The following is a 13,505-nucleotide window of genomic DNA, read 5'->3' as shown; positions in this document are numbered from 1 at the left end:
TCCTAGAAGCTGCGCGAACGTGCTGGGCTCGGCGCCAGCTCCGGGAGAAAAAGGCTGGTGTTCTGGGGAGGAACCGTGCCAACGCAGTCAAACTGCCACTGGGGGAAAAGCCAGAGCAGCTGGAGAGTGAGACGGACACGCTGGAGGGCTTGTGCGCCTGTGTCGTGCCTCAGTTTCCCCATCGGTATAATGAGGAGTCTGATCTGCCTTATGGGAGGGAGGAGTTTGTGTGAGATCCTCCAGCCCATCTCCCTGCGGTCAGTCTCTGTGCTGGTAGATGGGCTGCAGGGCAGGGAGCCGGTTGGGATATAAAAATATTGGCCTTTTTTGACATTTTTTCCCCAAGTAAATGCTTTGATTTCCCCACAAACTTTCCAGATTTTTTTTAACATCCCCGTTGGTCAGTCATCAGTTTTAGGGTTCATCGTCCCCCCACACACCCCCAATCAACAGTTTGGTCGGCTGTGTCACATGGTGGGATCTTCCAAAACCAAAAAGGAAATGAGAATTTTCAGGGCTGCAAAGCTCCAGAGCTCTTTGTCAGAGTCCAGGAGCCCTCAACGCCCCATCAGCAGAGCTCCCCTGGACTTAGGTGCTGCCAACGCAGATGGTCCTGAGTTCTAATCCTGTCTGCGTGGGAGAGTCTGTCTAGCTGCAAACTCCAGAGGAATTTCCTTGCCTAGGACGTTTTTATTTATTTTCCAGCCATCCCTAGCTTAGGATATGGTAAAATATTTACCAGCCCCCACAGTCTCAGTTGCTTTGCAGCACCAGGGGCAACTGAAATGCAACCTTGTTAGCCAAGGGAGAGTTTTACCCTGCAGACTACAGATCCCAGCATGCAATGTGTCTGCTAATTAGAGAAGTGCATCCTGGGACCTGTAGTCTCTGAGTGCTGACCGGGAGCTGCCCTGGGTTTCATGCTGGGAAGATGCTGTGGGTGAACGTCCAGGGTCTGATGGTGCTTGCTGATGTCTCCCCTAGCTAGGTACATGCATGCACCAGGCGCTGTGTAAAGCTCTGCCACGTGGGGCTGTGGGTAACGAGGGGCAAATGGTGACTGTTGTCCCACCCCAGTTCCTACAGGGCACCGCGGTCCCTGCCCTGAAGAGAGTGCAGGGCAAGAGGGCTAGAAACTCATGCTGTTTTAAATGAGAGCCGAGCGTCTCCCGGGCTCCCCTGACTCCAGGAGCTGGGGCTTAGCGAGAAGAGGGAACGTCCCGAGACCTGCAAGAGCCAGTGCCATTGCTCCAGGCTCCGGCCGAGAGTGCAGGAAGGCAGCTGGGGGGAGATGGAGTGGGGAGCAGGAAGGGGAGCGTTGCAGGGTGGGCGGGGGGAGCTTGCCCTTGTTCTCTCCCAACTGCAGCATGGCCCCGCAATGCTTCCCCCCCATCTCTTCTTGTTCTTGGTGAGTAACAGCCCCCTGCCCTCCCACAGCCCCAACCCCAGCACGCATAGCAGTGGGCAAATGAGAGCAGCGCGGCCCTGCAGCACCACCCCCAGCTGGGGCATCGTGGGCAACAGAGTGATGGGCACCGTGCCTCCATTGCTGAGACCTGTGTCTCCCAGAGAGCACCAGGCAGATCTCGCACTCGTGCACGTGTGTGTGTGTGTGTGTGTGTGTGTGTGTGTGTGTGTGTGTGTGTGTGTGTGTGTGTGTGTGTGTGTGTGTGGCAGAGGCTGGCACAGAGATGCACCCAACACCACACAGACTCTCTCCCCCTGTAACGCTGCCCGGGGCCGTGCAGAGAGGTTCTCTCTGGCTTGTGCTCTGCCCTGGCGCTCTCTCCCCTCAGCTGGGTTTTAGGCTTATCAGACAGGCTGGAGCCGGCTGGCGCTCTAATCCAGCTTTAATTATTTCCAGCAGGAGATTGCACTGAACCTGGCTCGGCCCTCCAAAGCGAGCCCCTGCCTGCACCCCAGCCAGCAGGACGGAGCGGCATGGGTCAGAGGACCGCCTGGCGCTGGGGGGCCATGGATGCTGCTTGGATTCAGGAGCCGCGGGCCCCTGAACCTGCCCCTTCCCCAGCTCCCCGAGCCTGTCCCATCTGTCTGGGCCCTTCTCAAGCAGGTGAGTTACTTCGGGTGCCCCCTTTATTCCACTAGGCCCTGCCCCTAAATCCAGCCGCACCCACTCCGAGGACCCTCTGGGCAGTTTGGGGTCCAGCTCCTGCCACCTCCCACTGAAGTTTAGTGACCCCCAGGGCCTGTCCCACCTCACCCTACTGCCATAGACTCAGGGGTGGGGGGCAAGGGGTCCCTCTTGCTGGAGCTGGTGATTTCAGGTCGTGCATCCCTGTCTCCCTCTGGCCACCCCCGCTCAGGCTGGCACGAGGCCTGCATGAGCTGCCAGGGCAGGGTTTCTTCCCTGCTGCTGGAGATGGTGCCCAGATGCTACGGTGATGGGCAGCGGTATAAAACCCTAAGCCAGACAGGCCCGGCTGTGGTCTGATCCAGCAGCCTAGAATTCCCTGTAATGGATGTGACAGTCCATTCAGCTCCATCCTGAACTCCCCATTGAGAACCCTCCCCCCACATCCCTCCCCTCCCAATTCTCTCTTGCAAGATGCTTCTGACAGGAAGTCCTGGTGTAGCCATTCCCCATCCGGCTCCGTGTTCCTGTCCTCGGACTCTGGCCGGAGCAGTGAATGCATCCCAAGTTTCATAGGGGCACAGACTGAGATGTTGCTCCCTGGGGATTTCATTTCTCTCCCCGAGGGGCAGACGAGTGCCGTCACGCGCGTGCTGACCCAAGCCGGTTCCCCAGCCCCCTGGTCTGACCTCCATGGAGGGCTGGAAATGGTGGGGGAGCCTGTTTTTTCTAAGGGCTCATTTCAGGGCTGGGCAGCCCAAGGCACCAGGTCTGTAGCAGGAGTTGGACACCACAGCGCTCAGGGATGGTCAGGGCCTGGTGCCCGCTCACTGCTGGTTTGGTGCGTGGTGCCCTGGCATTCTGGGCCCGTTGCCTGTGGCGTCAGGGCTGCGATCTCGCAGGGCAGCAGGCTGAGGGCTCGGCGAAAGGTTGGATGGGAGGCCAGACTACTGGGTGTCTGTCTCCCCCGGCCCCACCTTCGAGGCTGGCTGTTGCTGCCTGCGATGACCGCGGTGTCGCAGTTCGGGGTATGACGCCATCACCCCCAAGGCGGGCTCTGAAGTGAGGCTCATGGGCATGTGACATGCTGGATTCGAACTGCGGAGCCAGGCAGTTCCTCGAGGCCTTTGCTAGGAGGCTCCCACCTCTGCGTGTGCCCCCAAAACAGTAGCCAGGCAGAAGAGACAGCGGTGGATGGGAGTGAGGAAAAACCTGCCCCAGTCAATGCCCCACCCTTTAGTGAAGTGGGGTCTGTGTCCATTCCAATTCCTGCGGCCAGGCCCCTTGGCTGCAGGGGGTTACCAGCTGTCCCGGGGGTCAGACTCCAGTCCTTTGGGGGTTGGAGGGGTTGAAGAGAACCCAGGCGTCCTGGCTTGCTGTCCCATGCTTCCACCCATTAGGTCGCACTCCCTTCTCCAGCTAAGCAGCTGCCTCCTCCAGGTGTCCTGCTGTCAGGCTCCGGCTTCCACCACTGGATCCCTGGTGAGCAGCCTGGTGCATCTGCCCAGTGTGTCTCGGTGCCAGCCGGAGTGTCCCCCCCAGTGCACAGCACCGGAACGCCTGCGCCCTATGGCCCTCAGCCCCACCCTGCTCCCACTGCCTGGCCCCCCTCGTCTGACCGCCTGGTGTGTCCGACTGGGCATCTGCTGCATGAGCCCCGCTGCCCTGCTGGGTTAGCGGGTCAGCGCCCTCCTCTGCCAGCCTGCAACTGCCCTAACGAGGGCTCGGCAGCAAATGCCCGTGAGCCTATGGGCTGGGGTGATGGGCACAGAGCAGGAGCCTGGTCTGAGCGTCAGGCTTACGAGCTGGATCCCACCCTTCCTGGGGTGCTGAGGGTTACTGCCCCTGTTGCACAGGCACGGAGCAAACTGCAGGGCTTTGCCTGCAACTCCCCAACTGAGGGGCTGTTTGGCACTGGGGGTGATTCTAGCTCTTCTCGCTTGTAGTGCTCCACACGCTGTGTGAAGGAGGTCAGGCTCATTAGCCCACATACAGATGGGGAAACCGAGGCACGAAGACTTGCCCCGGGTCACCCTGCCGCAGAGCAGGACATGACCCAGCCAGTGCTTTGCAGTCACGCCGTGAGGCATAGGATGGCCTCCTGGCCTTTGGAGGCTGTGATCTGGGGATCCCTTTATCGCCAGGCATGGGGCAATGGGGAGGTTTGGCCTTGGGGCCTGTGACACCAAAGTGACCTGTTAGATTCAGCGAAACCCTCAGACCCAATTGCTCCTGGCACTGGGGGTCTGTGGCATCATCTTCCAGTGCCGGTGCCCCGTTACATGGGACGCTGAAAACCGGCCTGGTGCCTGGGGCTGGCCACGGCTCTATGGGAGAGCCCTGCTCAGGCCCCTGCGGACGGGCTGGCTGGTCTAACAGGCCGGAGCCAGCCTCACTGGGCTGAGTCACTCAGGATCGCGTGATCAAATGTGAACCCCAGTGGCCTGGTCACATTCCAAGTGGCTACAACCTGAACAGGCCTCCTGACTCAACAGGATGCATTACTCATCTCAGCTGTGGGACGAGCTCTTAGGGGGTGTTGCCAGGCAGCTGATGTGTCACACCCCAGAGGAAGTTGCATTTCATTGACCGATCAAGAGATTCCTTTGTATAGGAAGTTCATAAAGACACTTGGATTCTTTCAGAATGAAAGTAGCTATGTATCCATCCCCACCCACCCAGCACCTATCCTTCCCCCATACCCACCCACCCACCAATCATTTGTCTATCCATCCCCACCCACTCAGCATCTATCTATCCATCCCCCATACTCACCCACCCACCAATCATCTATCTATCCATCCCCATCCACCCATCCCCCCCGAATCTATCTGTCCATCCCCAATCCCCCATCCTCCCACCCCCCTCGAATCTATCTATCCATCCCCAACCCCCCATCCCCACCCACCCAGCATCTATCTATCCATCCCCCATACTCACCCACCCACCAATCATCTATCTATCCATCCATCCCCATCCACCCATCCCCCCGAATCTATCTATGCATCCCCATCCCCACCCACCCAGCACCTATCCTTCCCCCATACCCACCCACCCACCAATCATTTGTCCATCCCCACCCACCCAGCATCTATCTATCCATCCCCCATACTCACCCACCCACCAATCATCTATCTATCCATCCCCATCCACCCATCCCCCCCGAATCTATCTATCCATCCCCAACCCCCCATCCCCACCCACCAATCATTTGTCTGTCCATCCCCACCCACCCAGCATCTATCTATCGATCCCCCATACTCACCCACCCACCAATCATCTATCTATCCATCCCCATCCACCCATTCCCCCCAAATCTATCTATCCATCCTCATCCTCCCATCCCCCCCCAAATCTATCTATCCATCCCCAAACCCCCTTCCCCATCCCCACCCACCCAGCATCTATCCATCCCCATCCACCCACCCACCAATCATCTATCTATCCATCCCCATCCCCCCCATCTCCCTCTGAATCTATCTATCCATCCCCAACCCCCCATCCCCACCCACCCAGCACCTATCCTTTCCCCATACCCACCCACCCACCAATCATCTATCTGTCCATCCCCATCTCCACCCAGCATCTATCTGTCCATCTACCCACCATCGTCTATCCAGCCCTATACTCCCTTCCTCATCCCCAACCACCCATCATCTATCCATCCCCATCTACCCACCCTCTATCTATCCATCCCCAGGTCCATCCAACCATCATCTATCTATCCCCATCCTCCCCCTCCCTATCTAGCTATCTACCCACCCCACTCTCTCAGGTTTCCCTGAGGTGCCTGCCACTGCTATGCCACACATGAGCGTTGTTCAGATTCTCGGCTGTGCCCTTCGCCAGGTGCGTGGTGCATTGATGCCACATCACCTAGGCCCTGGCTTTTCCCGGAGATTTCCGGGCACGGACTGGGCTGTGTGTAGGGTTGCCAACTTTCAGCTTTCACAAAACCCAACACCCTTGCCCTGCTCCTGGTCCCCCTCCTCTGAGGCCCAATCCCTGGCTCACTCCAGCCCTGACCCCCATCACTCGCTCTCCCCACCCTCACTTACTTGTTAATTTTCACCAGGCTGGCTCAGGGAGCTGTGGTGCAGGAGGGGGTGAGGTGGCTCCAGCTGGGGGAGTGGGCTGTGGGGTGGGGCCAGGGATGAGGGGTTTAGGGTGCAAGGGGGGGGTCCAGGATGGGGGGGTGGAGCTGAGGGGTTTGGAGTATGGGAGGGGCCTCCAGGCTGAGACGGGGGTTGGCGTGTGGGAGGGGGTATGGGCTTTGGGAATGGATGTGGGTTCTGGGGGGGCAGAAATAAGGGGTTCAGGGTATGGGAAGGGCTCTGGGCTGGGGCAGGGGGTTGGGGTGGAGGGTGTGAGGGTTTTGGCTGGGGGTGTGGGCTCTGGTGTGGGGCTGGGGATGAGGGATTTTGGGTGCAGGAGGGTGCTGTGATCTGGGACTGAGGGGTTTGGAGGGCCGGAGGGGGATCAGGGCTGGGGCAGGGGGTTGGAGCACGGGAGGGGTTCAGGGCTGCAGGATCCGGGCGGCACTTACCTTAAGCAGCTCCTGGAAACTGCGCATGTCCTTCCTCTGCCTCCTATGCAGAGGCATGGCCAGGCGGGTCCGCATGCTGCCCTGTCTGCAGGCACCGCCCCCACGATTCCCAGCCAATGGGAGTGGCAGAGCCGGCGCTTGGGGCGGGGGCAGTGTGGGGAGCCACCTGGCTGCCCCTACACATAGGAGCTGGAGAGGGGACATGCCGGTGCTTCCGGGAGCCATAGGGAGCCTGCCTTAGCCACACTGCACCACCAACCAGACCTTTAACAGCCCAGTCAGCGGTGCTGTCCGGAGCTGCCAGGGTCCCTTTTCGACCTGACGTTCCAGTGGAAAACTGGATACCTGGCAACCCTAGGCACACAGCCTGTGTGGTTAGGCCTGGAGGTGTCAGACGAGTGTGTTGCTCTGTCCGTACCTGGGCTCTCAGCTCAGACGGTGTGTGTGTGGGGTGCTTAGACTATGCTGGGCACACAGGATTGGGTGGGGGAGCAGCTGCCTCCCCGTGGGGTCTCCTCTCCTGCCTCCTGTGCCCCATGCCCAGGATGGGAGCTGTGCTGAGCGGGCCCTTGGGGGAGCAGGCCGGGCTGAGCCTGGAGCTGGGTGCCAGGCCGAGCAGACCCCACTGGGTTCCTTGTGTCTCTCCCCTGGGCTGGCTGGAGCCCTGAGGCCTCAGTGAGGGACGAGCAGCCCCAGCAGAGCAGTGGGCCCTGGTTCCCTATGCGGGCATTGCCCCAGGCACCCTGCGATGCCCTGCAGTGGCGTGTCGGGTGGGTCGTCCTCAAGCCCTTGTGTGTGATGCCAGCCGAGATCTCGTCCCTCGAGGAGCCCACAGGCACTCACCAACCCTCCTGCCCCCAGGAAATGCTCCCCTGTGCCAGCCTGGACGCCCGCATTTTCTCACCACTCAGCGGGTCAGCAGCCCGCCCGACACCCCTCACTGAGCCTGCTTCCCAAAACAGTTGTTTTGTTGCAGTGTCACCAGCTGGACTTCCTCTGGCTGGGGCCTGGCTGTCTGAGCTCTGCCTCCCCGTGACCCTGCTGCCCGGAGTCCAGGCCCAGCTCAGGATCACCCACGTCGGTGGCGTCTCCTGCCCAGAGCAGCTGGGCGCCGGCGCGGTGCCAGGGCCCACAGAGCGAGGAGGAGTGGAGCACTCTGTTCCCCCACCCCCGCCTGGCGGAGAAAAGATAGCGCTCTCCGGGGAAAGAGACACAGACCCGGACTGAGACAGCCCAGGTGTGGCCTTGGGGGATTGCACCCCGCTCCCAGGGCTGGCACGAGGCCGAGGCGCCAGCTGCAAAAAGGAGCAGTTCTAATTTACACCAGTGGCAAATAGGGTATAGCGGAGCTCTGCCCCTCTCCTGCCCTGCCCTCTCCCGCTCTGGATGTGAAGGGTAGATGGCAGGTGCAGGAGGTGCCAGCTTCCCAGTGGTGGGGAGTTCCCCTGCCCCCCAAGATGGAGTTTTCCACTGGCCATCTCCAGCTGCTTTAATGCCAGGCTGCCTGGATAATTGGGTTCGTTATGTTTGTGGAGCCCTATGGTGGGCAAGGCTAATCAATGAGCAGACTGAAGGTGGAGCGAGGAAGGCTGGCCTTGGGGACAAGGCACTAAGCTGGGACCCAGGAGATCTGGCTCCAGTTCCTGCCTCTGACACAGACACAATTAGTGATCTTGGGCAAGTCATTTACGCTCAGTGCCTCAGTTTCCCCATCTGTAGTTTGGGGATAACAAGCTGAACTGTCTGCTTAAACTACCAGCCCAGCAGGGACTGTGCCTTGCTCTGCCTGTCCAGCCCCTAGCGCGATGGAGCCTGGCTGTAATACAAATGTTAAATAACACTCCAAGGGTGTGGTAGAAGCAGGAAACTGTAGTTTCTCCCAGAGAAGATTTAAAGCTACACAAACCTGTTGCTGCCCCAGGTCTGCAACCAAGAGTGCGATGGAGACCGTGGTGTCTTTCTAACCACCCTGGAGGGCTGGACATCTCCTTAATAACAGTCCTGTGCTGGGAGCGGCTGTGGCTTCACCCCGGCACGTGGGGATCTTATTAACCTCTGGCGGCTTCATAGTTTGAGGTGAACCCTAATTAGGGAGACGGGCCAATAACAGGGTGAGCAGAGCTAATTGCTGCTTCCCGGGTGCATTCGGTGTTGGCGCCGCCCAGCCGAGGGGAGCAGAGCGTAGCGCCGGCCTGGCCTTGCCCTGAGAAGTCCTCAGATAAGGCAGAGGAGGACGACAGAGACTGGCTCAGGCGCTCTAGGGAGGGAGAGGAAGAGGAACGGGGGGCCCTGCCGGATCAGCAGCGGAGCCTGGGGAAATAAAGGTATTTCATGGCCCTGCTTGTTTTGCCATCAGCTGATGGATGGGGGCTGGGGGGAGGGGATGCTCCCAGCCTGCAGGCAGCCGGGTTGGGGCCTGAGCCCTGCTTTCTGGGTTACTTGGCTGCCTCCTGGGCTGGGAGCACTGGGGTGAATCTGTGGCTCTGGGGAACATGGGCCCCCCCATGGCTTGTCACGGCTGGACGTTTCCACTGTCATTCTCCTACCTCAAGCCACTTGCAGGACCAGAGGTACCTTCATGGGCAGGAGGCAGGGCTTCATTTGTGCCAGGTCAGAGCCTTGGCACCTCCGGGCCTGGTTCATGGCCCCGGTGCCTCCGGGCCTGGCAGTTCAGAGCCCTGGCATCTCCGGGCCTGGCGGTTCAGAGCCCCGGCACCTCTAGGCCTGGCGGTTCATGGCCCCGGCGCCTCCAGGCCTGGCGGTTCAGAGCTCAACACCACTGGGCCTGGCGGTTCATGGCCCCGGCGCCTCCGGGCCTGGCGGTTCATGGCCCCGGCGCCTCCGGGCCTGGCAGTTTAGAGCCCGGCACCTCCAGGCCTGGCGGTTCAGAGCCCAACACCTCTGGGCCTGGCAGTTCATGGCCCCGGCACCTCCGGGCCTGGCAGTTCATGGCCCCGGCACCTCCGGGCCTGGCAGTTCATGGCCCCGGCACCTCCGGGCCTGGCGGTTCATGGCCCCGGCACCTCCAGGCCTGGCGGTTCATGGCCCCGGCACCTCCGGGCCTGGCGGTTCATGGCCCCGGCACCTCCGGGCCTGGCGGTTCATGGCCCCGGCACCTCCGGGTCTGGCGGTTCAAGGCCCCGGCACCTCCGGGCCTGGCGGTTCAGAGCCCCGGCACCTCCGGGCCTGGCGGTTCAGAGCCCCGGGCAGCTCCGGGCTTGACGGGTCAGAGCCCGAGACACCTCGGCCTGGCCATTCAGAGCCCCGGTGCCTCTGGGCCTGGCGGTTCAGAGCCTGACACCTCTGGGCCTGGCGGTTCAGAGCCTGACACCGCTGGGCCTGGCGGTTCAGAGCCCCGGCGCCTCTGGGCCTGGCAGTTCAGAGCCTGACACCGCTGGGCCTGGCGGTTCAGAGCCCCGGCGCCTCTGGGCCTGGCGGTTCAGAGCCTGACACCGCTGGGCCTGGCGGTTCAGAGCCTGACACCTCTGGGCCTGGCGGTTCAGAGCCCCGGCGCCTCTGGGCCTGGCGGTTCAGAGCCCTGGCGCCTTTGGGCCTGGCGGTTCAGAGCCCGAGGCACCTCTGGGCCTGGCGGTTCAGAGACCCGGCGCCTCTGGGCTTCCTGTGTCAGATATGAATGTAAAGAAAATTGCTTGAGCCCCAGCTCGTCTTTCATTGCAAATTAAGCCCTGGCAGGAGGCGGGTGTTATTGACACGACCTCGTTTGGGAGCTGGTTTTACTGATCCCCTCCTGGGCTGCAGGGTGGCAAGTTGCTGTGAGGGTCCAGGGGCTGCAGCTTGGGGAGTCACAAAACACAATCACACTTTGCTGTGCTGCTGTCCCACTTGTGTTCCTTCCAGAAGCACCCAGACAGGCAGGGGTTAATTCCTGACTGAGACTCGCCCCTGGGCACAGAGAGCAGGGTGAGGGCAGGGGGCTGGCAGGATACCAGGCCTCGCTGTTTGTATTGTTGTTATTTACTGGGTGTGTTGTGGTTGATGCCCTCGTCCTGGGCCAGGACCCCACTGTGCAAGGTGCTGTACAAACATAGCACAAAGAGACAGCCCTTGCCCCTGAGCTGCCCCAAGCCGCACGCTCCTCCAGCTTTAGCTCTTGTTAGCTGGCTTGTTATGTGAAACGATTGCTCAGCCTCTGGGCTGCTGTGGCCTGTGGCTTCCAACAGCCATTCGCGGATGTTTGCACTGGGTGTTTGGTCATTTCAGTCACATGGTGTGATTTCTTCTGCCTGATTGAGTGACTCCTGGGGGAATTTCAAGGTGGCAGTGGGCAAGGGACTGAGACTTGGGAGACCAGATTCAATGCCTGGCTCTGCTGCAGACACCTTGGGTGACCAACTTCAACTGTCTGTGCCTCAGTTTCCCCATCTATAAAGCAGGGGCAATGATCCCTCCCAGCCTTCCAGGGATGTTGTGAGGGGAAGCCATGGACTCCCAGACTTGACAGCAATGGAGGCCTTGTAAGGACCCGGACAGACAGACGTTCTTGCTTCTCTAGTGGTACCCACGGCTCTCCAAACACCTCGAAGACTGAAGGGCTGTTGTGGATTTGTTTCCTGTTGCTGACCCAGTTGATGCACCATTGGTACCTGCAGTGGGATTCCATCCAATGAGCAGCATGGCACCTGAGACCCTCCTGACTGAAGCAGTAGCAATTTATGTGGCAACAGCAACCCCACCTGCAGCAGTTTACATGGCAGCAGCAGCGGGTGTTCATTCTCCCTCTTTCAGGGAGAATGAACAGGCTGCTAATCACAGAGATCTGCTGCAGCTGGCATTCTAGCCATGTGCACACAGACTGATTGCCCGGTTCTGCCTCCAAATGCCTCCCTCCTGCAACCCATGCTTCTCCCTCTGAGTTCCAGGCAGGTTTCTCCACTGCCAGGCCAGAGTCTATCAGGAAAGCAAGGACCGTGGGGCTGCCCAACTCTAGAAGCTGGAGCAATGGGCCCTACTCAGGCCCTTTGATTGCCTTGGGTGGGGGAAGCTGGTAGTGCCAGGGGATACCATTAGATATTAGTGAAAGAAAGTGGTTAGCCTTGCCCACCCAATGCCCCAATGCCACCCTATTGTGGGACTGATTGGCACAACTAGCGGGTAATGAGTTACTTGCCATGCCCAGGTGGGCATCCCCGAAGGAACGCCAAAACACCAAGGAACTTTGTTAAGTGCGGCTTGTTTCCTTCAGCATGCTGGGGGTTAGCTTAACTCCTTCCTTTGGCCCCTGAGGTGGGAACAGAGAAACAGCCCCAGTTACCTGGGCGTGTGGAGGGGGAAGGTCTGTGCCAAAGGGGTGTGGAGTGGCATCACCTGGCACTTTCCAGGGCTGGGCTAGAACCCAGGCCGAGTTTTCCAGTTGGTTTGCTCTTTAATGGATGCGTTGCAGCCGGGGCTGCAAAGCCGGGTTTCTCCCACTGCTGTCTCATAGACTCATAGACTTTAAGGTCAGAAGGGACCATTATGATCATCTAGTCTGACCTCCTGCACAATGCAGGCTACAAAATCTCACCCACCCACTCCTGGAACAAACCCCTAACTCATTCAAACCAGCAGGACCCAATTAACCCCAATCCATTTCACAAGGTTATGCCTCAATCGACCATATCTCTGGCCCACCCGCTGGCCACCTGGGCACCCGCTCAGCGGTGTTGGCCATGCCCGGTGTGCCAAGCACCAGGTGCTAAATGCTGCTCCATCAGCCAGGGGGATCAAACATCGTCCAGAGCCACTTTAAAGGGACATCAGCAGGAGAAGGCAAATGTGGAGGAGCCAGTAGCTCATTCAAGTCTCTTGGCGCCTGTTGCCCCTGATCCCACCCACAACCAAGCCCCTGTGGCGGTGAGCTCAGCCCCACGGCGTCTCTCTCTCTGTCGCTTACACCGCTCCAAGAATAAAACCTCGCAGGGGAAACTTGCTGACTAACGGGTGGGTTCTTGGCTGCTGAGCCAACTCCAAAGGCCTTCCGCTCCCCGCAGGGTTCCAAACTTCCCCTTCTTATTTTTACCCACCCATTATTTACATTCTCCTGTCTCTCCTTTCCAGCCCCTACCTACAGATCAGCTGGGAGGCTCTTGCTGGTAGTCCCACAGCTCGACTTTCCCAGGGTGGGGCCTGCTTCCAGGGGGAGCTATGGATCTGCCTCCTGGGGGCGCTCTCCCAAAGCCTGGCTCTGATGGCCCTGCATTGGCTGCAGCGGCTACCTTGTTCTTGGGGTAGTTCTACCTATAATTGTCTGTGTTCTTTAGCAGCTGCAAATAGCATCTAGATCTGAAGGTGATCGAGGCTTTTAAAATGACTTTCAATAAACCCTGAATTTGTATTTGTTTCTTTCTAAGTAGCTGAACTCCTGCTAGTGTCTTCATTCTTGGCTGGTGCGAAGCCAGCGCTGCGGATTTATACCAGCTGAGGATCTGGCCCTCTAATTAATTCAGACTTGAGAGAGTGTGGCTAATTTGAAGCAAATCATTTGTTCAATTCATTTCACCTTTGGTTCCCCTGTTAGTGGACTGTCTGTAAAGAGACTGTGAAATTCGTTAATTTATTTATTGTTCAAAATTGTTCAAATGTCTCTGGCCGATAATTTTGGCAGACTGGTCCCAAATTGCCAATTGCAGAGGTTTGTTAATTGCATTGTGTGAGTTAATTACAGGATAACAAATCGGAGCGCTTTACGCTTTTCCTGCGTGGAGCTCAAAGTACTGGATAGAAAAGGATAGATCCCATTACCCCCATTTCACAGATGGAGGAAACTGAGACACAAAGAGACAAAACGATTTGCTGAAGGCCAGACTTTGAGTCAACAGCAGAGTCCTGTTTGTGTTGGTTTATGTAATCCGCCACCCCCATGTGAAA

General features: G+C 58.9%; 1 long non-coding RNA gene across 1 annotated transcript; it reads left to right on the top strand.

Moving 5' to 3' along the window:
* Positions 1-917: 917 nt before the first annotated feature.
* LOC115655529 lies at positions 918-12,950 on the top strand. Its single transcript, XR_004001400.1, has 3 exons — positions 918-988; positions 1,868-2,071; positions 11,152-12,950. It is a non-coding gene; the product is annotated as an uncharacterized LOC115655529 (long non-coding RNA).
* The last annotated feature ends 555 nt before the right edge of the window (positions 12,951-13,505 follow it).

This window comes from Gopherus evgoodei, chromosome 7 (assembly GCF_007399415.2).
Source record: "Gopherus evgoodei ecotype Sinaloan lineage chromosome 7, rGopEvg1_v1.p, whole genome shotgun sequence".
Taxonomy (NCBI): Eukaryota; Metazoa; Chordata; order Testudines; family Testudinidae; genus Gopherus; species Gopherus evgoodei.
The sequence above is the reverse complement of the archived record's forward strand: the minus strand, read 5'-3'. Positions and strand labels throughout refer to the sequence as shown.